The sequence below is a fragment of the Schistocerca gregaria genome, chromosome 2 (assembly GCF_023897955.1).
Source record: "Schistocerca gregaria isolate iqSchGreg1 chromosome 2, iqSchGreg1.2, whole genome shotgun sequence".
Lineage (NCBI taxonomy): Eukaryota > Metazoa > Arthropoda > Insecta > Orthoptera > Acrididae > Schistocerca > Schistocerca gregaria.
This window is the reverse complement of record NC_064921.1, coordinates 394,507,146-394,534,904: the sequence shown is the minus strand read 5'-3', so window position 1 is coordinate 394,534,904 and position 27,759 is coordinate 394,507,146. Positions and strand designations below refer to the sequence as shown.

The 27,759-nt window shown below is 43.6% G+C and overlaps 1 protein-coding gene across 1 annotated transcript in view; it reads right to left on the bottom strand.

The window, feature by feature from the left end:
- LOC126322126 (cysteine-rich secretory protein 2-like) overlaps nucleotides 1–27,759 on the bottom strand; it is a 247,661-nt gene that overhangs the window by 123,920 nt on the left and 95,982 nt on the right. The window contains exon 2 of the mRNA XM_049994259.1: nucleotides 21,513–21,661. The gene's annotated coding sequence lies outside the window, so the exon portion shown is untranslated. The remainder of the gene's footprint in view (nucleotides 1–21,512; nucleotides 21,662–27,759) is intronic.

Genomic DNA, 27,759 nt, shown 5'->3' with positions numbered 1-27,759 from the left:
GTGCGCGCGTCTTGGGCAACTGAGGCGGACTCGAACTGGGACGCGTGGGACGGCCGCTGGACGCCCTCCCTCCTGGGCCTTCCGTCGCCCCGCTCTTCCCAGCCGGAGCGCAATGACTCTTGAGCCAACCTGTTCACCTGATAGCTGCACGTATACCCAAAGTATCCAATCATTCTGCAGGACATCGAGTTGTTGACATTGTCGACCAGGAGACAAGCGATCTGTGCAAAAAAAAATTATTTCTCGTACGGACTGAATTTATGTTACGGACTGAAAACCAATGAAGTCAAGATGGCACATGCAGTCTTCTTTATTTGAATGGATTACTAATTTCGACTAACAATCTAGCCACCTTCAGATAATAAACACTCTTTATTAGTGTTGGAGCCATTAAGGCTTCACACATTGTTAAAAGCTTTCTTAAAATGACAACATCCGTAAATGACATAGTTAGAAACCTGTTTTCGTGGTCAGTGTAATTTAACGATGGCCACAAAACAAAAGCGGTGTGCCGTTAAAACTTCGTAACTGACACAGTCATTATTTACGTCACCTCATAAAAGAGATCATCATATATGTGTTGCTGTAACGTGGTACATATGAATAGTATGGCAACTGATGGCCATAAAGACGTTCTTGAACGTCCAAGAACGTTATAAGGGGCAACAAGAACATTGTAATGTGCATCAGCCGCCATGCTATCCAAATAAGGAAAACTCATGTGCGATCTTAACTTCATGTGTTTTCAGTCCCTAACACAAAAAAATGGTTCAAATGGCTCTGAGCACTATGGGACTCGACTGCTGTGGTCATCAGTCCCCTAGAACTTAGAACTACTGAAACCTAACTAACCTAAGGACATCACACACATCCATGCCCGAGGCAGGATTCGAACCTGCGACCGTAGCAGTCGCGCGGTTCCGGACTGCGCGCCTAGAACCGAGTCCCTAACACAACCTTAAAAAAATTGTAGGTGTATACCACTCACCGTTCTTCCTACAGTTTTTGTCGTCTCTGATTTCGAATAGTACGAGGGCTGCCCAGAAAGTAATGCACCGCATTCTTTCCCCTTCAACAATTCTTTATTGAACATAATGAGAGTGACACATACGAAGGAATGGTGTTTTATCTACACACCCTATTTTTCCACGTGAACTCCATCCCGTCCTACGTCCTCCCTCCAGCGTTAAACGAGGGCGTGTACGCCCTTCGGTGCCAATCCTTGTCCTGGTGGCGGAGCCAGTGCTTCACTGTGTGAATCACCTCCTCGTCGTCCTCAAAATGTCTTTCACGAGTGGCATCCTTTAGTGGCCCAAACGAGTGGAAGTCCGAGGGGCCAGGTCAGGTGTGTCAGGTGTGACAGCCGTCGATGGTCTCCCCGACCGCTGCAAATTGTGAAGCTCCGACGAACCGCTTTCTGATGACCTCACCCTCCGTGCCCAGAGACTAACTGCACTTCTGTTGACAGCAGATGCTCCATAGACTTTGGAAAAAGGCGTTTGTGAATATCCCCCACAGTTTCTTCCTCTGCAATGAGGAATTCAATGACGGCACGTTGCTTGTAATGTACATCACCTACAGACGCCACTTTGAAACTGTCTTGCAGCAATGCCATCTGTAGGAAGTGACAGAAACTTGCCGCGCTCACTCATGAGACTTCAGATAATACATGCTAAACGTTTCACATTCGTAGCATTGTTTTCGGCTAAGAAAAAAATGCAGTGCATTACTTTCCGGGCAACCCTCGTACATTGGAGTTATTCCCTAATGTTTTAACTCTTGTTCTATCTTCCTGTCTGTTCTTTTAATCAGTGTTTTCCACGTATTCCTTTACTCTCTGATTCTGCGGAGAATCTCCTCATATTTTGGATTTGAGGTCCGCCAGTTATGCAAAACACCCTTTTTCTTTAACACCCATTTTGCATAACTGGCGGACCTCAAATCCAAAATATTTTTAACTGCAAACACGGCCAATACAAGGAGCTGCACATCAAAATGATGAAAATCTCCTCATATATTATCAGCCCACTTCAATTTCAGCTTTCTCCTACCTCAAACGATTCGATTCTCTTCTTTCGTGGGTTCGCATGATCAACAGCGAATAAACAAAACCGCACTATAAGAAACTGATAGCTTCCTACCGTGCGCACGTGTAGGGGTTGGAGAAAAATATGGAAACACCGCGAGAAACTCATGCTTTAACATGCTAGACACTAACCCCAATGCAGATGTTAGCCGACCCTATAAGTTGCGCTCTTTTATTTGACCACAAGTCAGTTATATTGAAGCTAAGTGAATTCCAGTATGAGGAAATCTTTGATGCTCGTATGGTGAGAGTTTCCGTAACAGTTTGGTGTTTCAAGAGTCAGAGTATGGAAGATTTATAACACATACAGGGAAAGCGGAGAAACATCACCTGCTAAATCACAGCGTGGACGGAAGTACGTGGCGAGTGATTGTGACGTACAGTCATTGACGACAGCTGTGACGAAAGATAAGAGGACAATAGCTGCAAAAGTCACTTCAGAACTGAATGTGCTCTCCTGAACCCTGTCGGCACCACAACAACACCAAGAGAGCTCCATTAGCAGGGAATGGTAGGGTGAACTGGAATTCCAAAACCACACATCGGCGATGCAATGACCCGTAAGAGGTAGACGTGGTGTCGAAGCCATAAAACCTGACTAAGGAGCAATGGAAGAATTTCATTTGGTCGGTTGAGTCTTGTTTCACACTGTTTTCATCTTCTGACCGAGATAGGTCCCGAGAGCGAAACATTAGCGGCGGTTCGGTCATGATTTGGGCAGCCGTATATTGGTATCCAATGCCCTCCACGGTTACTCTGCAAGGTCGCATTACTGCCAACGACTACGTGACCGTTCCGGCTGATCGGGTCCATCCCATGGTGCCATGTTTGTTCCTCAATAATGATGCTGTGTTCAGAGACGACGGTGCCTCTTTTCACTCAACTCGCATTGTCCAGGACAAGTTCTGTGCACAAGGGTCAATAGTCGCATTTGCCCTGGCCACCACCATTACCGTATCTCAATACTGTTGAGCCTTTGTTCTCTACTTTGGAGAGATGTGTGCATGGTCGCTATCCACCTTTATCATCGTTATTTGAATTTTACACTATTTTGCAGGAAGAATTGTATAAGATTCTCTTGAAAACCGTACAGATCGTGTATTTATCCATTTGAAGATGACTGGAAGCTGTTTTGATAGCCTACGGTCTCTACCACCGTACTAGGCGCTTTAATGTGTTGTATTTGTGATGTTTCCATATTTTGTCCCCTCCGAGTATGGATTACGTGCATCAAACATATCAACACACAAAGAAGAGAAACATAGTAGAAAGACATAAGTAAACAACTTGCACAGGAGCCACAATGTAGGACTCTCATCTACTGTTCAGCTTACAAATACTCTACTGAATTACAAGTAAATCAACGTCTCCGTTTGAACCCGTTATCGGGACAACCGAGAGTAGCACCAAATATGAGAACAGTGAGCCGTTGTTGGTACCAGCGGCCTACTTGCCAAGTAATTCTCAGCTAGACCTGTCGGAGGCAGGTATTACACATACAGATGAAGACTGAGTTTAATTATTTCAGTGACTTTATGGCAGCGACGTGACGTAAAGTATTCCGACAAAGAATACCACGCCTTGGAAAGCTTCCAGTTAAGACAGAGGACTGGTCACTTTTCACGTAACTGATCTCATTAACGTGATACGACCTACACATACCTGTGCTAGACACTAACCCCAAACGCTGTTGAGGTTAATAAGAAAACCGTAATATGTGGAAATTCGGGAAATAGGTCTTGAATGTCACTCGGAAGAGATATCAAATTGTGTAACATAAAACAGTGCAGGAACTTTCGAAGAATTCCCAAGTTTTCCCTAAACCAGTTGCTGTTGGTTATTCCCCCTTACTGTGAGTTGCTGGAGAGCCCATACTTGTGTGTTCGCCACAGAGAGAGGGAATTTCATAGAATTTACTGCAGAAAGCATTTCAGTGACATTAATGTAACCACAGCCTGTTTTCGATGGCGACGAACAACAATCTCTCACAGACGGTAGGTGGCAGCACTAGCAGTAGACGGTATATAAAGCGTGTCACGCAGACGCGGAAAACAGTGCAATTGTTGTCGTAATGTGGAAACGAAGCTTTTATCTAACGTCCAAAAGGGCATTATCATTGGGTTTCAAGCCAAGTTAGAAATCATTTCTGAAACGGCCAAGTCTATAAAATATTCGCGTGCCGCCGTTGTTAAAATATATAGTGCATGGGAAAATGGTGCTATCCAAAATAGGCGCCAAGACAACCGTGACGCACCACGAGCCATATATGACAGAGGTGAACAACCGCTGCCGAGACGTGTGCGAGCGAACAGACGTCCAACTATTGAGCAGCTGACCACACAGATTGCCAACGGGCTTGCAACAGTACCTCTTCAACGAACATTCAGCGAACGTTGCTGCCTATCGACCTCAGCAACAGGCACATGGTTCATCCACCCATACTGACTGCTATTCATCGGTGACGAAGGCTGGAATTTGCACGCCAGTGCCGCAACTAGAGGTCCTCTCAGTGTCGACTGAGGGCCTTCTCAGACGAATCAATTTTTGTTCCGTCGGAAAAGTGGCAGTTGACGTGTAATGACCCCACAGGAATCGTCCAAAGTGTCGAGTCCAGAGGAGAGAGCATTATGGTCTGGGAAACGTTTTCATGTTATTCCCTGGGAGAGCTCGTTATTCTGGAAGACACAATGGATCAACACGAGTATGCATCTGTCGTTGGAGCCCTGTCTACTCCTACATGGAGTTTGTTTCTTCCTCAGCAAGAGTGGCAGGACAAGCAACGTCCGGCACAGCTCGCAGTTTACGTGCGTGGTTCGAAGAGCAAGCGGATGAGTTTGCAGTACTCCCACGGCCACCAAAGTCGCAGGATTTAAAACCAATCGAGAATGTCTGGGACCACCACTACCGAGCTGTTTCTGCACAATACAGCGCAGCTGGCCACAACCCTGTGGGTACCTTCCAGAACCTCACTGCAAAAGGTGGTTATTCAGGATTTCGACAGGTGGTCACATCAGTGTGACTGGACCACGTATAAACCGTCTTCCTTTCTATTGATTCTGTAAGTGATTTACTTCATCAACGTACAAATAGTTTTTTTGGAATGAAATTTTCACTCTGCAGCGGAGTGTGCGCTGATATGAAACTTCCTGGCAGATTAAAACTGTGTGCCGGACCGAGACTCGAACTCGGGACCTTTGCCTTTCGCGGGCAAGTGCTCTACCACTGACCTACCCAAGCACGACTCACGCGCTGTCCTCACAGATCCCGAGTTCGAGTCTCAGTCCGACACACAGTTTTAATCTGCCAAGAAGTTTCATATCAGCGTACACTCCGCTGTAGAGAGAAAATTTCATTCTAGAAACAACCCCTAGGCTTAGCCCATTAACGCCAGATTTCGCCACTCTGTCCTAATGGATACGTTTGTTGAAACTTCTTGGCAGAGTAAAACTGTGTGCCGGACCGAGACTAGAACTCTCGAGTTCGAGTCTCGGTACAACACACAGTTTTAATCTTCCAGGAAGTTTCATATCAGCGCACACTCCACTGCAGAGTGAAAATCTCATTCTGGAAACATCCCCTTGGCTGTGACTAAGCCATATCTCCGCAATATCCTTTCTTCCAGGAGTGCTACTCCTGCAAGGTTCGCAGGAGAGTTTCTGTGAAGTTTGGAAGGTAGGAGGCGAAGTACTGGCGGAATTAAAGCTGTGAGGACGGGGCGTGAGTCGTGCTTGGGTAGGTCAGTGGTAGAGCACTTGTCCGCGAAAGGCAAAGGTCCCGAGTTCAAGTCTCGGTCCGGCACACAGTTTTAATCTTCCCGGAAGTTTCAAATAGTTTTTTCTTTCTTACACTTATAACCTATATAAATTCTTCCAATCCATATGTGGCATACAGAAAACCAGTGCTTAACAGTATTGGTTAAAAACAGTCTTGATTGAAATTATAGTTTTTTATTTTTCAACGACGCGTTTCGCCTTATATAGGCATCTTCAGGTTATCTTTTCTAGATGGACGCGAGAGACATCAGGATCTGCATAACGCGTTCCCGCTCACAGGAGCCTAAATAAAACGAAAGGCGTCGTTGAAAAATAAAAAACTAAAATTGCAATCAAGACTGTTTTAACCAATACTTATAAACTATGCAGATAGGTTACGGCATAGTGACTTCTGCGAGCATTCACTCCACTAACATGTAGTACCAGAACAAAACTGTTGTGTCGTACGTGACAACCAGTTGTGATTACTAAAACGGAACTGTTCAGTGAACCAAATATCGTTTTCCAATAATTGCGTATCGGTGGAGTACCATTAAGAAGTCTCACCTAGTACTGAAAATGAAATTCTAAGAGAACTGCTTCATGAAACACAATCTACGGGGTTTACAGGGGAAAGGCGGAAGAACAGTCTCTCCCGCCGGAGGTTCGAGTCTTCCCTAGCGCATGGGTGTGTGTGTTGTTCTTAGCATAAGTTAGTTTAAGTTGTGTGTAAGTCTAGGGACCGATGACCTCAGCAGTCAGGAATTCACACACATTTGAACATTTGAAGAACTCTCTAATGCTGCGATTTATTTCTGACTTTCATCCTAAGTCTCAAACCTCGCATACAAAATATCTAACCTCTGAACAGAAAAACAATTCTGTACCATCAGTTTTCATGTTGTTAAACTAAATGGAATCACAAGGCGAATGAGTTTCTTTTCCTCTCTCTTATCCTAATAGCTGCTACAGTGGAAATGAGGATCACTTGATTTATCACGAATATTTTACTCAGCGTAGGCAAATATATTTAGGACCTGTATACATCGAAACTAGAAGAGATTTAGTGTTATCTACGAAAAAATATAGCTGTGCCTGTCTGTTTCCTGAACCAAATACCGTTTATCAATATTTAAGTGTCGATGGAGCAACATTAAGAAGTCTCACCTCGTATTGAAAATGAAATTCTAAAAAAAGCACACATTTTACCATTTTGCATTTAACTCAGTCAGGCCTTAACTTTGTCATTGCTAGAAACTACTACAACGTGAATATTCAATCATGATTGTTTAAAATCGTCGAATGTGCATGCAGAGAGCCATGTCATGTTTCCAAATTATGGTACTGCTGCGTTTACTCTACCCTCTCCGGCGAGCCAATACGGGGCGATGGACCGGCTCGTCTGAATGAAGTATTATTTGAACGTGGGTAATTACTAACACGGCAGTCCCTGCCATTACTGCTGTTTGAACCGTTAATCTATTACTCCCTCACTGTATCATCAGTCGGCAGTCGTTCTGATTAATTTAGCAAACAAGTTATGTGATCGTTTGTACGTTCTTCATATTGCATTATACAATGCGTGATACCTTCACAACGCAAAACTCGCAAATTTGTTACATGTACGTAAATTCGGCTTTGATAATATATTGCAGTCTTTGAAAGTGTAATAACTAATTTCCTAATGTATGATTTGCCACTGTAAAGAACCATTGATAGTATGCGTTCCAATTCTACCTCCCTGAAATAAATTATTTGATGTCCACGCTTAGGGTTCGGAGGTCTTCAAAGACCTTATTTCGAAAATGCAACGAAGTTCTTGATTTACTTTGTGGGCGATATGTGTTGGTGTATTGAGAGAAGCGAGGGGTTACACCTCTCACCATTTCCTCTGCCATCAGCTGATCTCACCTGCGAATCTTCTGAACCCTGGACTGTGGAGACATTGAACATTTATCTTACAGCAGGGAATTCGATTGTTGAAATAACTGCACTAATTAACGGAACAGGGTGTAACCTCACTCCCCTCCTTGCTACTTCCATATATAGTCCACATAACACAATGCCTTTTCTGAAGATTTGAGAGAAGCGAAGATTGCAATAAACTTTCTAGTTTACTTATCTTGCCATGCTGAGATAGCTCCAGTTCTTCTTGTCTACGGGTTTGATTCTTGAAGCTGAAAAATGTCACATCAGGTCCGCATGGTTTGTTTGAACTAAATGAATTGGAAGATCGTTGCTGCAGTATTTTTTTTTTACTTAAACATATTTCCTCATATTTTATATCATACAGTATTTTGATTTTTCACATTAACAAAGAAATAACAATCTTCCAAAGAGTTTACAACTTTTCTTAACAAATGAATTTCTATTAGCTTCAGTTAAGTTATTAATTTCTATTATTATTTCATAAATTAATCCACAAATAAATATAAAATCAGTACAGGATTGCGTAATTACGAAACAGAAATTTTAAGTGTTCCAATAATTCGTAATTTCAAATGTTTCTAGAAAAATTATTTTAACTGTACTTTCGGAACTAGTATTTGTCGATTATAACATCGTGATACAATATTTTATACGTCAAACATACTGTGTATAAAGTTATATGAAAGTTTTCAGAAAATCAACTGAGATAATACTGACCTGTCCAAAATTTTAAAAGTATTACTGGTATCGAAAACTACTGTTGAGGAAAAGTAGTGCGAGAGAGGATGTCCCTACAGAACAGTAACAGACAGACAACTGTAATTAAATCAGTTACAGTCTTGATAAAGCAATGAAATGCTAAGCAGTCTCGTTACAAAAAAAGAAAATGTGCCAGATCACAAATTAAGACTATATATGGCATTCTGCAGGCTTACTGTGCGTAAAGCCAAATGTACATGAAAAGACCTAAAACAAATGAAAATTTATGACAACTTGTCCAGAGTATTGATCAGAAGCGCAGAGATGAGTCTTCAGAATTTAGAATCACGAACGAAGATCATGATCTATGTGTCTTCACTAACTCATGCACGCAGGCAGGAGCAGAACATCAAAGTTTACCGTCCTAACATTGATGTAACCACAATGCTGATTTCTTGCGATGGAAACCGCATATTGGCATCTTAATCACGGTCGGATTTGCCACAAGCATTGTACCGTGAGTATCTTGACAAAATTTGAACGTAAGAGTACATGGTTGCTTCCGAGGTGCTGGAAACCAACACAAGTATCGCAAAAAGTCGACAACTACCACTCTTCTGCTAGTGAAGACGTGATGCCTGCCAAGAACTGCAATGAACTGAGGTTAACAGAGGACCTGTACGTAGCTTTGTTTCCTCAGACGTCGCACAGCAAATCGCTTCATCCGTTAGAAAGGGGTTAGTGCAGCGAAGTCGACAGGGGGGGTAGGAATGCGGATGGTTGCTATAGCTTTCTGCAGAGGACAGTTCTTCCCTCCCAACGTTCGGGTTGGTGGTCCTGGGTGACCACAGTTCTCTGAACGCGAGAAGGATTAGTCTCCCTATACGCTGTTGTTGCCTTGGCTTGAATATGAAATTAAGGCCCCGGTAACTTCCGTGTATTTAAGCCCTGTCGTGTATTTTATTACTTATATGACTGGTGATCCTGAACATTGCTCTACTGTCACCATTCGATAGTCCTCTACCTTGGAAAGTTTCAAAAAATGGTTCAAATGGCTCTGAGCACTATGGGACTTAACATCTGTGGTCATCAGTCCCTTAGAACTTAGAACTACTTAAACCTAACTAACCTAAGGACATCACACACATCCATGCCCGAGGCAGGATTCGAACCTGCGACCGTAGCAATCTCGCAGTTGTGGACTGAGCGCCTAGAACAGCGAGACCACCGCGGCCGGCTAGGAAAGTTTCAGTTGACTGAAAAAATCACTTCAATGGGTAAATAAGCAGATTAAATGCATCAACTTTTTAGTTAATTGATTTACTGGTCTATGCCTTCTATAACTCAACCCGTAACTGCATTAGCATCTCGAAAATTTGGTAGGAAACTCAGTTATCATTTTATTTATCTTCTCTCTTTGTAACGGGACTAAGCTGCACAGTTGCTGAGATGTCTGTAAACGTCTCCGGAAAGTCTTCGGAAAGTCCACGTCATTTGTGTCGTTCTTATTCTTTCGATGTTCCATGTCGTTAAACTGTCAAATTTGCTAATTGATAAAGATTAGCAACCGGTTCGACAACGAAACCTGTAACATGGTATCATAGTAAAAGTGACTATACTGTACGCAATAAGCTTTTGGATTTGATTCTGACGCTTGCACGAAATACGCTCGCTCTCAGACCCGCTATATTGCCATTTATTAACAGAATAACCACATCGACACGTACTGCGCTTGAGAATGGCCTTTAAGGGCGAAATTGGCTAATCGTGCAAGTTATAATAAACTGAATGTTTGTGAACAGCAACCGAGAGGCAAAAGCTCAAACTGTCCTTTTACAGATATACGTCTGTGGCTCCCCATATGAAAAAAAATTATCAAGTCATAATGATACGTAACGGTCAGCCTTGATTTATGAACAGTGTTCAAATAGGATATCTTCCTATGAAACTACAAAAAGAAAATGTCACAACTTTTTTTTAAAAGTTTTAGGCAGCAGGACTATACCAATGAACTGCACTTCCTCTAGTTGTCATGATGTCATTCCCCTCGCCACCTCTCCGTCTGTTATGGCGCCCTGGCTAGTAGGAACCAAATGGGGGGCCACTGGCAAATCAAGTTAAAGTGAAAATCATTTAGTCCTTTATTACAGCGGGTTTGCTGTCGCAGCTAGCAGCCAGGTTCAGACAACAGTACTGGTGAGAGTCGTACCAGGGCAGTGTCCCACTGTCAGCGGTCGGGCGGTGCAGAGATGCCCCAGCCCAGCGGCACTCACGTGTCACGGCCTCTGAGGAAGGCAACCGCACTGGTTAGCGCTGGAGCACAGCTGAATGCAGGATGCAACAGAGTGCGTCCACTCCAGCATGAGTGGAAGTGGTAGCGCCAAACAGCGGTGGTGTGTGCCCACATTAGGCAAACTGGCAACAACAGAGCGTGCCCATACAGGACAGATAGTCTGGCTCAGGTGTGAACCGTGGACCCCAAGTAGTCGGCCTGAAGTCTGTCGGCAGGTGGCCTTTGTCCGCCTCTAGCATTACTTTTCCTCAACAGTAGTTGTCGATACCAGTACTATTTTTCGAATTTTGGACAGGTCAGTATTATCTCAGTTGCTTTTCTGAAAACTTTCATATAATTTTATAAGCAGTATGTTTTATTTTAAGCTAAAATTTGTGAAAAGAAATTACTTTATAAAATATTTTGGTTTCAGTGTTATAATCAGTTGGATCTTGCCCACTCGTCGCTTTTAGGGTACCTGAATGATGCAGTGTTCCCGGAACGCTATAGAACAATTCAAACAAATAACATTAGTAGTTTTATTTCTATAAAGCACCATGACAATACTTAACTTTCGAGTTACATCGGTGTCGAAACAGTTTTCGCTATAGACAAAGTTCAGGCAAGTAACTGATAGAGATCAAACTAGCTGTTCTTGCAGCAATCTCCGCAACTACGTTCCATAGATGTTCGTATACTGAGCCGATCTGAGCGGCCGAGGCTGGCAGGATTGGCGCTTTTATTCGCTTCTTGCAGGGGGCGCTCCTGGCGCGGCGCGGTCCAATTCCGCACATCATTGGCCAACGTTTCCTCACCGCCTTCTCTGGTCTTCCGTTCCGCATGTTCGTTCCGGCGCTCGTGGTTATGCCAGAACATAATCGATAGGTACTAGTTCTGAATGTACAATTACATTTTTGTAGAAGCATTTAAAATTACGAAGTATTTGCACACTTAAAATTTCTATTACTAATTACACAATCCTGAACTGCTTACTGTTTATCTCTGGATTCATTTCTGAAATAATAATCGAATTTAATAATGTAACGAAAACTAGAAAGAATTCATTTGTTAACGAAAATTGTAAACCCTTTGCAATATTATTTTCGCAGAGTGAGAGAGTCTTAAGCTTGCCTTCGATGTGATCTGACATATTTTTGTACAATAGATGCGAACATTGTGATCTCGTCTTTGTTAATGCGAAAAATCTAATAACTGTGTGATATATTAAAATATGAGAAAATCATTGGAAAATATATTTACATAAAAAATTCTGCAGCAACAATCTTCCAATTTATTTCGTTCAAACCAACCGTTAGGACCTGATGTCAGATTTTCAGCTTCAAGAATCAGATTCCTAGACAAGAAGAACTAGAGCCATCTCATCACGACAAGCTAAGTAAACTTGAATGTATATTGTAATCTTCGCACCTCTCAAATCTACATAAAACACTTTGCTTATTCATTACTTGGATTGGGAATTGTTTAATATGGACAATAGAAGGAAGGAGGGGGAGATTACACCTTCCAGCTGGAAGGCACCGCTTCAGCTACCAGTGGAATTCGGACTTGAGCACAGTTGGGACACCTGCAGCTCAGAAAAGACAGTGTCAGCAGGGGCAACTAGATGACACGTTTCAGAGTAAAGACCGGCGCAGAATACGGGTACACCTGCAGGTGGTGAGTTGACTGCATGGCTAAAACGGACAGTATTTATGCACGTCTGACCCGTCACAGTTTTCAAAGCACATTGTTTTCTACCACGTAATGCAAAACAGAACCGCGGTGCAAGCTTCATCTATGGCAATCATTTTTTAATGACGCTGCCGCCATTTGCCTGTAATAATTTTTATTTTACTGTCATACAATCAAGGTTTCAGCCTTATGCCGTTTTCAAGTACAAAAACTTACGTACATGACAAAAAGCATCAGACTGGTAAGAAATACAAATCCTTGTCGAAAATGCATATCTTGTCATGGAGGCCAGATCTGTCATTATTAAAAGTGAAGAACAACTCTAAAACGCCTAAATATATTGCAGATTCTCATTTCTGGACCATATATCAAAGCCGGTACATGAGACTGCTAAGTAATAAACAGGTATCCGTTGCACTGTTGTTATTTCAGTCAAATGGCGGCAGCGTCATTCAAACAATTTACCAAGACTATACCTCCAGCGAGTACCGATGACATAGCGGAAAGACGGAAGCTCTGGCTGCGCCGTCGGGGCTTCAATGTGTGGTAACTTCACCTACCTCCAGGCCCAGATCGCGATTCTTGCAAGTCAATAACACGTACGTATAAGAAGCGTTCAAAAAGTTTTCGTTTGAGGGTTTTGCTACAGCGTACATGCAACGTAGCGCGACTCCGATGCGGGTAAATAAGCACCGACATGTAGGCGAGATATTAGTGTGGCATTCGTTTCCTTCCGATCTGAGTACAGTAAATGTGGAAACGCTAAGTATGGCGACGTTATTATGAAATGCGTCGTAACAGGACCAAAGCGCAGTTTTTTTTTTTCCAGCCAAAGTACAAACACCGCTAGATGACCATTGGAGAGTAACGAATATGTATGGGATAGCATGTCTGTTAAAAACTACTGTTGTGAAACGGTACGCCAAGTTCCGTGCTGTTTAATGATAACGCATGTCGTATCGCAAATGTCGTAACGCAGAAGATACGCCAATTCAAGTGGAAGACGCTCGAGTACCCGCCCTATAGTCCTGATCTCTCCCCATGTGATTATTACGCCTTCGGTCGCTCATGAAAAAATTACTAAAATAAATACAATAAAAAATAAAATAAAATAAAATATGACCTTGAAAAGTAGGCGATTCCTGTCGCACAGGGTGTGCAAGATGCAGTTACAGACAGCGCTCGGTGTTTTACCAAACGGACAGTGCCAACTCAGGTTGCTCACGGCTATATTTTCTTGATTCGTACACCGATTCCCGACTTATCATAGGAAACTTTCTCATCGCCCCTTAATGTTTCTTATGCATGAACACCTTTTCGGCCTCCTCCTGTCCCGCTTCCCTGACAGACCTTGCTTCAGCACATGGTGACAGTTTTTGTTATCTCAGCCATGCCAAGTAACGAAGCTGTAGTGCAACGAATTATACAGCCTCGTCATGAACAGTTGTACCTGAAGACCCGATGTATTTATTAAATCTCTATCTGATTTATTTGAAGATGATGTATCGGTACACACGATGTTTCAGACTGACAATTTCGAGATGTTGTAGACTGTGTGTGATGGAGTAAATTGAGAATAGCAGATCACGTACGTAAATTACCCAGCGCCGCTGTGGGAAGTAGGTGTGAATACAAACATAAAATAAAGAAAACATAAATTACTTTCCGCGTAACAACAAATAGGAAACAGGAATTAAGCTCATTTAGGCGCTGCAGTCATGGACTGCACGGCTGGTCCCGGCGGAGGTTCGAGTCCTCCCTCGGACATGGGTGTGTGTGTCTGTCCTTAGGATAATTTGGGTTAAGTAGTGTGTAAGTTTAGGGACTGATGACCTTCGCAGTTAAGTCCCATTAGATTTCACACACATTTGAACACTTTTTAAGCTCATTTACTTATATCTCACTGAGAGAAAATGGCTCTGAGCACTATGGGACGTAACATGTGAGGTCATCAGGCCACTGAGAGAATAGAAAGCAGAACTGTTGTTATTGTTATTCACGTTTCGGCTCTAATGGGCCAGTCAATGAACGTCAAATGACAGTTCCAGAGCTTGATTTTATTTCCTTTGTGGCCGCATTACTATCGTAACATCAAAATGAGTTGTTTCCCTCTTGTTAGAGTGAGTTCTTCCAATTTTAATGAGTGTTTCTTTCCAGTCTTGAATTTATTTCCTAAGTTTTTTTCTCTGTAAGGTGTAACAAGTTGTGTTATTGCTGTTTTCATCACATCTTTCTTTTACCATAACGAACCAGTTTACTGTTGCATCTTAACTTGTACTGCGACTCGACGAATTCTCCATCATTCTATTATCTTCTTGGTTCCTTTCCTTTAGTATACCCGTAGCATTTTAGCCTTCGTTTTTCACTTCGGAATAAATGTAGGTAAACCTTTCATTCTCTTTAATTACTGTTTGTCTGTATATTCCATCGTCAGTGTAATTTGGACCTAATTGTTCGTAATTACGTATCGTTCTCTCTTTTGTATTCAATGTCTCTCTCTCAGTTTAAAATGAGTGTTTCAGTGTGACTATATTGTAGAATCTCAGCTGTATGCCGTTTTTTATTAAGTATAGCAAGTACTTGCGGGACATGTGAGTCTTGCATAACATCGGCTGACGCCCTCGTCGGGTGTACTGCTAACATCTCCTCACCTGTTATATTAAGCCTGTTAAGTCTTCGTGTGATTCTAATAGGACTCCATAAACCACGCCCTCCAAATGCTACCACAGAAAGAAGGCTGTGGTTCTAAGACAGTCAGGTGGCGATATGCTATGATTCTCGTGGTGCTCCCGTAAGGCACCACTCGTACGCTGGCCGTCCAAAGCCCCCTAGGGCGAATGTCAGCATGGCTACAGCGATAGTTTGCTGTTGAGTTGACAAAAGACTTTTCATTCAGAAATTGAAAATGCTAGTTATGTTCTACATGACTGCTTCTCAAAAGATAAGTAAATGTGTTTGATTATTCCATTATAGCAATGTCTATTTATATTCTGTAGTGTGCGCAGCTACCCAAGTCTGTCTCCTGCTTCCTTGCCTACGAGCTACTATTGTGACCACCAGAGATACAATCGTCCAAATGTTTTAGGTACTCCATGTAGTCGTTAATGTGGTTTTCGGAAATGGTTTCGTTTGATTCCTATTCTCTGTTTTTCCGGGCATCCTTAGCAACACACTGTCACTGCCATATAAAACATCCTGGAAATGGAAAAAAGAACACATTGACACCGGTGTGTCAGACCCACCATACTTGCTCCGGACACTGCGAGAGGGCTGTACAAGCAATGATCACACGCACGGCACAGCGGACACACCAGGAACCGCGGTGTTGGCCGTCGAATGGCGCTAGCTGCGCAGCATTTGTGCACCGCCGCCGTCAGTGTCAGCCAGTTTGCCGTGGCATACGGAGCTCCATCGCAGTCTTTAACACTGGTAGCATGCCGCGACAGTGTGGACGTGAACCGTATGTGCAGTTGACGGACTTTGAGCGAGGGCGTATAGTGGGCATGCGGGAGGCCGGGTGGACGTACCGCCGAATTGCTCAACACGTGGGGCGTGAGGTCTCCACAGTACATCGATGTTGTCGCCAGTGGTCGGCGGAAGGTGCACGTGCCCGTCGACCTGGGACCTGACCGCAGCGACGCACGGATGCACGCCAAGACCGTAGGATCCTACGCAGTGCCGTAGGGGACCGCACCGCCACTTCCCAGCAAATTAGGGACACTGTTGCTCCTGGGGTATCGGCGAGGACCATTCGCAACCGTCTCCATGAAGCTGGGCTACGGTCCCGCACACCGTTAGGCCGTCTTCCGCTCACGCCCCAACATCGTGCATCCCGCCTCCAGTGGTGTCGCGACAGGCGTGAATGGAGGGACGAATGGAGACGTGTCGTCTTCAGCGATGAGAGTCGCTTCTGCCTTGGTGCCAATGATGGTCGTATGCGTGTTTGGCGCCGTGCAGGTGAGCGCCACAATCAGGACTGCATACGACCGAGGCACACAGGGCCAACACCCGGCATCATGGTGTGGGGAGCGATCTCCTACACTGGCCGTACACCTCTGGTGATCGTCGAGGGGACACTGAATAGTGCACGGTACATCCAAACCGTCATCGAACCCATCGTTCTACCATTCCTAGCCCGGCAAGGGAACTTGCTGTTCCAACAGGACAAAGCACGTCCGCAAGTATCCCGTGCCACCCAACGTGCTCTAGAAGTTGTAAGTCAACTACCCTGGCCAGCAAGATCTCCGGATCTGTCCCCCATTGAGCATGTTTGGGACTGGATGAAGCGTCGTCTCACGCGGTCTGCAAGTCCAGCACGAACGCTGGTCCAACTGAGGCGCCAGGTGGAAATGGCATGTCAAGCCGTTCCACAGGACTACATCCAGCATCTCTACTATCGTCTCCATGGGAGAATAGCAGCCTGCATTGCTGCGAAAGGTGGATATACACTGTACTAGTGCCGACATTGTGCATGCTCTGTTGCCTGTGTCTATGTGCCTGTGGTTCTGTCAGTGTGATCATGTGATATATCTGACCCCAGGAATGTGTCAATAAAGTTTCCCCTTCCTGGGACAATGAATTCACGGTGTTCTTATTTCAATTTCCAGGAGTATATATATATATATATATATATATATATATATATATATATATATATATATATATATATAAGAGCGATGACTGTCTTCAGTCAAATGCATTGGATTCGTTTATCTCGACGTTTAAATGCGTCGCCAACCATAGCAACTGCAACTTCATTAACGGTCGGTGCATTATATCGGCCCGCGTGCTGCCCAGATGGTACTTTTTGTGCTGTATAGTTGTCGTTTTGCGATCTGTTTCAAACGGTATTGAACAACTGGACCAACTGATTGTGATTCTGCAAAAACGGTTCTAAAATACCCACAATTTCTCGCTCCTCCATCTGCTCGATATGGTTGTATTGGCAGCGTGCGTTCATTTGCTGCTCTTCATCACCCGTGAAGTAGATTTGCAGAAATTTTGAATCGGTATCAGGCATCGGCATTGAAGAACCAATTTGATGATACACGTGGCCCTGAATCTTAAAAGTTGAGTGAAAATTGCGACCACCCTCATTCTGAACGATTTTTGTTGCTCCAAATGATGTCACTTGAAAGCATGAATTGAATGGTTCCGGCGGCGAACTCAATGGTGGCAACACAACTGTTCCAGACGCGCAGCAGAAACCGGCCGATACACCTTTGCATTTGAGTGCATGACAGTGTTGGCAATGTTTGTTCATAGCACCGATTACAATTTCCGAATGAGACGAATAGTCGATGTCCGACTCATATTTAAACGCAAGGCGAAGAAGTGATGCACGTGTCAGTGCGCGATACACTTGCAAACGTTGTTGTTCACATGTTCTGAATGTGTCGGTGACTCGTTTACGGACCTGTCTTTGTATCAATGCCTTAGCTCGAAGGCGTTCGTTGCGTTGCTCTTGACTTTCATTAGCAAATCTGATTGCAGCCTGATTTCTTAAATTTTCATTGTCTATCAATTGATCTTCTGCGGATCTCTTTAACCGACGGCTCTGGACTAATTGTGAATTCCGAGTCCGTCGACTAATAATTCCTCCTCGTCCACGAAGACATGGCATTGTTTTATGTACATAACTTATATGTGGATATAATACACTTAATGTCCACTGAAATGCGACACCTGAAATATCAAAAGACGCCGTAAAAAAAATGAAAACTTCAAAATAACGAAACACACATAATATAATACACTCAAATTAAAATGTCGAAAAATAAACGAAATCCTATGCACGTAATTTATATCTGAATATAATACGCTCAATACTGCACACAAAAATGCAGCGCCACCTACCGTGCTGATTTAAGAATGTAAATTTTCCAGGCCCCCACTTGAATGCGTACACAAAAATTCATTCAAGTCGATCCAGCCGTTTAGTTGCAGTATGGATAAATAACCGAGATACCGACTGCAGCGCCATCTGCCAGGCTGATTTGTGAATCTATATCACCCAGGCCCCCACTTGAATGCATTCACAAAAATTCATTCAAATCAATCCAGCCGTTTCGTTGCAGTATAGATAAATAACCTAGATACCGACTGCAGCGCCATCTGGCGGGATCATTTCTGAATCTACCATCCAGCGTGCCACCCAAACGCATACAAACAAATTCATTCAAATCGGTCCAGCCGTTTACGAGGAGTTCAGTGAGATACATAAGTACAATAAAATTATGTATATAATTCCGTTGTTTCACATAACAGCGATATCGAAAGCTTCGAATGTTGCTGAGGATCCCCGGAAAACAGAGGATAGAAGACATTCGAAACCAATATGTATACATATAATGCGAGGTGTCCCTCCTAATACTGGTCAGCCCTTTTTTTTTTTTTTTTTTTTTTTTTTTTTTTTTTTGAGTGTCGGAAGATGTGTTCTGTTTCCTTTTCGCGATCTATAACTAGAGTCACTCCAAAGAAATACTGCTCATTACGACTTTCATGCGACGGCCATTGTCGACGAACAAAATGATTTTTAAAGCGGATTTTGTGCGCCTATTTGACAGTTGTTGTTGTTGTTGTGGTCTTCAGTCCTGAAACTGGTTTGATGCAGCTCTCCATACTACTCTATCCTGTGCAAGCTTCTTCATCTCCCAGTACCTACTGCTGCCTACATGCTTCTGAATCTGCTTAGTGTATTCATCTCTCTGTCTCCCTCTACCATTTTTTACCTCCACGCTGCCCTCCAATACTAAATTGGCGATACCTTGATGCCTCAGAACATGCCCTAACAACTGATCCCTTCTTCTAGTCAAGTTTTGCCACAAACTCCTCTTCTCCTCAACCCTATTCAGTACCTCCTCATTAGTTATGTGATCTACCCATCTAATCTTCAGCATTCTTCTGTAGCACCACATTTCGAAACCTCCTATTCTCTTCTTGTTCAAACTACTTATCGTCCATGTTCCACTTCCATACATGGCTACACGCCATACAAATACTTTCAGAAACGACTTCCTGACACTTAACTCTATACTCGATGTTAACAAATTTCTCTTCTTCAGAAACGCTTTCCTTGCCATTGCCAGTCTACATTTTATATGCTCTCTACTTCGACCATCATCAGTTATTTTGCTCTCCAAATAGCAAAACTCCTTTACTACTTTAAGTGTCTCATTTCCTAATCTAATTCCCTCAGCATCATTGGAATTAATTCGACTACATTCCATTATCCTCGTTTTGCTTTCGTTGATGTTCATCTTATTTCCTGCTTCCTAGACACTGTTCATTCCGTTCAACTGCTCTTCCAAGTCCTTTGCCGTCTCTGACAGAATTACAATGTCATCGGCGAACCTCAAAGTTTTTACTTCGTCTCCATGAATTTTAATACCTACTCCAAATTTTTCTTTTGTTTCCTTTACTGCTTGCTCAATATACAGATTGAATAGCATCGGAGAGAGGCTACAAACCTGTCTCATTCCCTTCCCAACCACTGCTTCCCTTTCATGCCCCTCGACTCTTATAACTGCCATCTGGTTTCTGTACAAATTGTAAGTAGCCTTTCGCTCCCTGTATTTTACCCCTGCCACCTTTAGAATTTGAAAGAGAGTATTTCAGTCAACATTGTCAAAAGCTTTCTCTAAGTCTACAAATGCTAGAAACTTATGTTTGCCTTTCCTTAATCTTTCTTCTAAGATAAGTCGTAAGGTCAGTATTGCCTCACGTGTTCCAATATTTCTACGGAATCCAAATTGATCTTCCCCGAGGTCCGTTTCTACCAGTTTTTCCACTCGTCTGTAAAGAATTCGCGTTAGTATTTTGCAGCTGTGTCTTATTAAACTGATAGTTCGGTACTTTCCACATCTGTCAACACCTGATTTCTTTGAGATTGGAATTATTACATTCTTCTTGAAGTCTGAGGGAATTTCGCCTGTCTCATACATCTTGCTCACCAGATGGTAGAGTTTTGTCAGGACAGGCTCTCCCAAGGCTGTCATAGTTCTAATGGAAAGTTGTCTACTCCTGGGGCTTTGTTTCGACTTAGGTCTTTCAGTGCTCTGTCAAACTCTTCACGCAGTAGCATATCTCCCATTTCATCTTCATCTACCACCTCTTCCAATTCCATAATATTGTCCTCAAGAACATCGCCCCTGTATATACTCCTTCCACCTTTCTGCTTTCCCTTCTTTGCTTAGAACTGGGTTGCCATCTGAGCTCTTGATGTTCATACAAGTGGTTCTCTTTTCTCCAAAGGTTTCTTTAATTTTCCTGTAGTCAGTATCTATCTTAACCCTAGTGAGATAAGCCTCTATATCCTTATATTTGACAGAGCGGCCCCAAATTAGTCTGAAATTCGTTTTATCAGTAATTGTTAACGGCGACATGAAAACACGGAGAATAACCAGTACTCCAGCAGCGACTGAACAGTGCTCTGGTGCCATGCAGAAGCGCTGCTCAGTCGCTGCTCTATGGAACAGGTAGGTGAAACCCTCTATTAAAAATCATTTTCTTCCTAATGAGAAACTAACCGACGCTTTCCGTCGACACTGGGCGTTGCATGGAAGACGCGACGAGCAACATTTCTTTGGGGTGACACAGCAAAACTGTAACTGCAAATATCTGCTGAAACACCAGAGAACCACTCCTAGGGAAAACACCCTCTATGTACGCAGCATCATACGCGTTTGCGAAACGTTTTCCACCTGAAAAAGTCGAACAATAAAAAAAGACCTTTCACTAACATCACACTATTTCCTTTAAAGTCTTTGCTGCGTTCTTTATCCGTAAGAAATTTCATTGTTTCACATGAGACATTTTAATTTACTTCTGTTGATAGACTTCGAGGCGAGAGACTCTCTGACGTTTAAGAAATACCACTTTATTTAAGTGGTTATTTCTAAGGAACCCGTTCCATTTTTATAAAAGTAATTAACCTGGGTACTGCAACTAGAATTACATTCCGTATTTGTCATTTTTTTCCTCTATCAAGCGGAATACTTGTGTCATAAGTTTTAACGCACTTCAAGCCAGCGTCGACATAAAGCTACATATTTATCGTTTGCAATATAATGCACTTGCTCACCGAGTAGACAGCAGAAGCCGGTGGCCTTCCAGTCGCGTCGCAGAGGCGTGCAGCTGAGACGCCGTGCGTAGCAGCTGGCAGCTGGCAGCTAGCTGGCCGCCTCCTCAGCTAGACCTCTGTCCGTCCTCGCCAGAAGCGACTGCTGAACCCTGCACACAACAGGCACGTCATAATAAGCATACGCCGGCTGGTCAACATTATATGTATTTAGTTTGAACCTGTGGGTGTGGGATGTAGGTAGGCTGGCTATAATAAAGTGTTCACGAGGCGAAATGAGAAAAAAAAGAGTATAAAAACAGAAGCTCGTTGACAAGGAGCACAGTTTGACAGGGACCGGTGTCGCTGTTTAGAGCGGAAGAGCTGTTCCAATTTAAATCCGGAGCTGTAACGTACCCTTAGTCAACGTCCCAGTTTTGTAGCTTATTTGTCTCTGCAAAACGAAACATTGCTGAACTTACCTGTCCTCTAACGCTCTCTCCAAACATGACTCCAATGTTTCAGGAAATAACAATTAAATAATACACAAAAAGCAAACAAAAAAAGAATTATTTGACTGTTAGTAGCCAGTGATCAGTGACGCAGAGGGAACGAACATAAATATTTTGTTCTTAACAGAAGAAAACCCTCATTCGTAGAAGTAAAACGAGAGATGCCATAGTTATTACTTACCAACAATATTGCAATATAAATATCTAAGGCCGAAAATAATAAATAATGGAAAACAAGAATTCATTTGGAAAAGTTGATTGTTCAGAAGTTTTGATAATCAAATGAAAACTAAATTCAAAATTACTAGCGGCGAAGATGGTGTCCTGGAGATACTAGGCAACGACACCTAGTAAACGAGAAACGAGAACCTAACCTCTAAAAGACAGAATGAATGCTCAGAATTCAATTATTCATTTTATCCATTAGAAGCATCACTGGTATGGACAGGACAAAAGGATAAATGAAGAAAAGTTTTCAAAATGCTTAATGGACTGGATACCAACTGGAAGAAAAGCAGGGGGTGACAATCTAATTTACGGGTACAGAGATTCAGTCATTAAAGACAAAGAATATTCCTGTAGGATTATTCATTAATAAATAATAACGGATAAGGTGAATTAAAGATTTTGCATAATCTTAGGTGGTAGTAAAATGTGTGAACGTAGTTAAACCTGAATAAAGTCCTGTATTCTGCGTTCAATTAATTCAACTGCAGATAATGGTAGAATATACTCCCCTGAGGCATAGTGGAACTTGACAACGAACAAATAAATCAATATAACCATTGTTTTTAAAACATCTGTGTTTTTGAACTACTGAACTGAGACTCCCTGCACATTTTACCTGTTTTTCATTGTTTTGCATGAGATCGTTTATTTGTGTGCATCATTGTCGCATGAGGGGAATGTTTTTCGAAATAAGAGAGAAAAGGCGTGGTCACCGAATGAATCACGTTTACAAGGACTCCTCAAACCTCCCCTGAGGTTTTCGCCTACTGACCTGCCCCCGCGGTTGATTTATTCTTACGTCAAGTGCGTGCTCAGCTCGAAAGGGCAGTTACTGGTGTCCTGGCAACGACCCGTTAAAGTTTACTGCGGCCGCCGTCGGGGTTCGTAACTAGATCACCGGAGCAGACACGCAATTCCTCCACAAATAGCAGTTGTCTGCAAAAAAATGTTTATAGCAACTGAGAGAAACGCAGACGACTGCTGCACACAGTTCCAAATCGCACTCGCACATCGCTAGTAATCTGAATAGGCAGTACCTAATCTTGAACGTCATGTTCGTTTCGTACGCTGCGTTGGATGACATCACCAGAAGCTAGAACGATTAACGTTCGCTCTGCTGCTTACTGCGTGAAAGAGAATTTCCATATGTCTGGTACAGAGAACCGAAACGTAGGTTTCGAATATGTCTCTGCTCTGTATGAGCAAAATCTTCGAACTACTTACTTTTTTTTATAGCAGCGAACAAAGAAGACCAGCAGGTGATTAATTCTCCCACAGCAATAAAAGCAACAGTTGTAAGAAAGGTGTTCTTTAAGATCACGGCTTAAATACCAGAAAACATACACTGAGTTGACAATGGTCATAGGATAGCGGTATGCAGATATACATATGGCGGTAGTATCGCGGACACAAGGTATAAAACGGCTGTGCATTGGCGGAACTGTCACTAGGGCTCAGATGATTTATGTGAAAAGGTTTCCGACCTGATTATGGCCCCACACGGGAATTAGCATACTTTGAAAGCAGAATGGTAGATGGACCTAGAAGGTGGGATATCCCATTTCGGAAATCGTCGGGGAAATGAATATTCCGAGATCCACAGTGTCAATAATGTGCGAGAATACCAAATTTCAGGCTTTACCTCTCACCACGGACAACGCAGTGCCCAACATCTTTAACTTAACGATCGAGAGCAGCGATGTTTGTGTAGAGTTGTCCGTCCTAATAGACAAGCAACACTACATGAAATAACAGTAGAATTCAATGTGAGGCGTAGATGAATGTATCCGCTAGGACAGTATGGCGAAATTTGGCGTTAATTGGCAATAGCAGCAGTCGACCTACACAAGTGCCTTTGCTAGTAGCCTGACATCACTTGCAGCGCCTCTCTTGAGCTCACGACCATATCAGTTGGACCCTAGACAACTGTATACCCGTGGCCTTTCAGATGAGTAGTGATTTCTGATGACAAGAGCTGATGGTAGGGTTCGAGTGTGGTGCAGACGCCTCGAATCCATGGTCCCAATTTATCAAGGTGCCGGCGGGGGTGGCCGAGCGGTTCTAGACGCTACAGTCTGGAACCACGCGACCGCTACGGTCGCAGGTTCGAATCCTGCCTCGGGCATGGATATGTGTGATGTCCTTAGTTAGGTTTAAGTAGTTCTAAGTTGTAGGGGCCGGATGACCTCAGAAGTTAAGTCCCATAGTGCTCAGATCCATCTGAACCATCAAGAAGGCACTTTGCAAGCTGGTGGCTGCTGTATAATGCTATGGGCTGTGATTGCATGGAATGGACTGGTTTCTATGGATGTTAAGCTACTCGAAAACTATTCGCAGCCATTCATGTTCGTAGCGTTCCCAAACAACGAAGGATTTTTTTATGGATGACAGTGCGCCATGTCACTGGGCCCAGATTTTTCACGACTGGTTTGAAGAAGATTCTGGACAGTTCGAGAGAATGATTTGGCCATCCTCATCGTAAACCATGAACCGCATCGAACATCTATGGGAGACAATTGAGAGGTCAGTTCGTGCACAAAATCCTGCTCCGGCAACACTTTCGCAATTATGGGCGGCTATAAGGGCAGCATGGCTCAAGATTCTGCAGTGGACTTCCAACCACTTATTGAGTCCATGTCACGTCGAGCTGCTGCGTTATTCCGGGCAAAAGGAGGTCCGATACGATTTTAGAAGGTGTCCCATTACTTTTGTCTGCTGAGTGTATATCACCATGGACACAAACGATGACCATGAAAGTCTCCATTGTATATGCAAAATACGCTAAGACAGTAAATTCCACTAGAGACTCTGTGACTGTAAAATTATTGCCCCTTCGAAACGACTGTCACCACAAATATATTCTTGTTTTTGGTGAACAGTTTCACTTACATGAGAGACTCCTCAAAATTCTACCCTCGCACTGCGCGTTTCCTTAGTGTGGCACCGTACAAAAAACATTAACACATTCTAATGTGATCTTCATTTACAAGACATTACTATTTAAGACTAATGTTTGCTAGTGTCATTAATTTTTTATTATAGATACGATGCTGAAAATGCCACTCGCGTCTAAATTCTATAACCCTTCTCCTCCAGTCTCTTTCCTCCACGCCAACCGGCCGCGAAGCAAAATCGAAATACGGAGAAACAATATAGCTGGCAGCAGTGAGGAGCTAAGAAGTTCGTAACAGGCAGCGAAGCAGTTAGCTGCCACTAGAATGCCCCGTCGCCGTTGCAGAATTCAGCCACGAGGCCCAGAAAGTGGATAATAGCGCCCAAGTTGAATTGTGTTCCGTAAAAGTAGCTTCGGGCGTACCCCGAGGGATTGTTATAGAACAATTACCTTTCATATGTGTATACATACTCAACAGCGGACACCACGAGATCCAGAAGGAAGTCTGGAGAAGGACTGATGCATTCCCAGAGTGCCTAAGAAGGAAGAGTAGCAGCAGACCAGCGTGCCCGAGTACAAATCACGCTTGCAGATGGACAGATGGACGTGAACAGACAGCGCGATCGCCAACGGAAGAGCGTGCTCTTACCCGGTATGAATGGGCACGTGGGACTGGTGCGTCCACCATCCATTACGCCGATAGACCATGCATGGCGAAGAGGACATGTCTCATCAAATGACTGATCCTTGGTGCAGCATGTCAAGAGAAGAAGGGCTCAGTGTGGGGGATGTAGGTCGAAGTGGGCATCCCTCCTCATCCACGAATGAAAACAAAATTTTTAGTGCACAGGACACGGTGTTGGCGGACAGGTGCATTAACGTGTCAGACGTGGCGTCCATACTGCGTACTGGCCGTGCTCAAGCCCATCACATGCTCATGTTGGGTTACCGAAAAGTGGCTGCAAGATGGGTGCCGAAAGACCTGACTCGGGATCACGAAAGTGCAAAAATGAGGATCAGCCCCGATCACTTGATGCGATAAGCACGAAAGATATATGAATTCCTGTTCAGAATCATCACAGACGATGAAACACAGGTATGCCAGTGTACCCCAAAAGCCGCACTCTGGGGACACCACTTCCAAACCAACGCAAAGTTGAAGCAGACAGCGAATAATTCCTTGTTTCGCAGGAGAGGACCGAGTTTTACCATAGTGGTTTCTTCACACAAATTTCATGGTGCATCAGATGTCTCAATGTGAGTATCGTCTATGTAGAAAAATAGTGCAAGGTGTTTAGTACATGATGACATAGTGTATTTATTTTTCACAATAAAGTTTCTCCTTGAAGAGCAATGTCAAAACTTACTTTCGGAGCGCCTGTTGTGTACAAACATTGTGTGACAAGCATCTAGGGTAGATAGGTCACGTCGTTAGGAACAGCTTTGTTAGAGGCATAATGTGTGCTGAAGCTTCCGAACAACGCTAGGCGTTTATGTAACTGATAATTCCCCTGAGGGGCGGCAGGGAAGAGGCACTCTGTGGCATTCGCATGCAGTGCGTGTTGCCTATAATCCATTCACCACCTCTGCGTGAAAGGAGCTACACTGACTTTCTAAACTATCTTTCTCCGCTCAGAAACTCTCAGTCTTAAGGTTTCCTTGCTGAAAATATATCAGTTTACTGGGCAGGTAGTATCTGCAGATGCAGCACACCTGGTTAGTAGACTGTGCTAGTGTGGTGAAGTCTAGTCGTCCCACGACCGGCGAATTTTATAAAACGAGACTAGCGCCGGCGGGAGTGGTCAGCGAACATTTTATCTCCAACAAAAATTGTTCCTCATAATATCGTCATAACCACTAGACGTTTGTCAGAAAGACTTCGAAGTGCGGCCTATATACATTCTAAGGCAAAGAAACGAGGCACTACGAAAGAAATCAGCAGATGTGATGCACATGTACAGACAAATAAATGTTCGCAATGTCACAAAAATTGGATGATTTATTCAGGAGAAAGACCTTCGCAAACTGTGCAAGTCAGTATTGCGTTGAACCATCTTTGGCCCTTATGCAAGCAGTTATTCGGCTTTACATAGGTTGACACAGCTGTTGGATGTCCTCCTGAGGGACATCGTGACAAATTCTGTCCAACTGGCGCGTTAGATCGTCAGAATCCCGAGATTGTTGAAAGACCCAGCTAATAATGTTCCAAGTGTTTTAGATTTGGGAGGGATCCGGAGACCTTGCTTGCTAAGGCGGAGTTTGGCAAGCACGAAGACAAGCAGTAGAAACTCTCGCCGTGTACGGGCGGGCATTATCTTGCTGAAATGTAAGCCCGGGACGGCTTGCGATGAAGGGCAACGGGGCGCAGAATGACGTCGAGGTGCCGCTGTGCAGTAAGGGTGCCGTGGATGACAAGTAATTGGGTCCTGCTATGGGACGAAATGCCACCCCAGACCACCACTCCTGCAAAACTGGTTGTTGGGCTATATGACGGGCGACAGTCAGGTTGCTATCCCACTGGTGTTCGGGGCATCTCCTGGCACGTCTTTGGTGGTCATGGGGGCTCCGTTCGATGCAGGACTCACCAATGAAGACAATTGTACCTCGGTCAATGAGATTCCAGACCAAAGACTCCCTG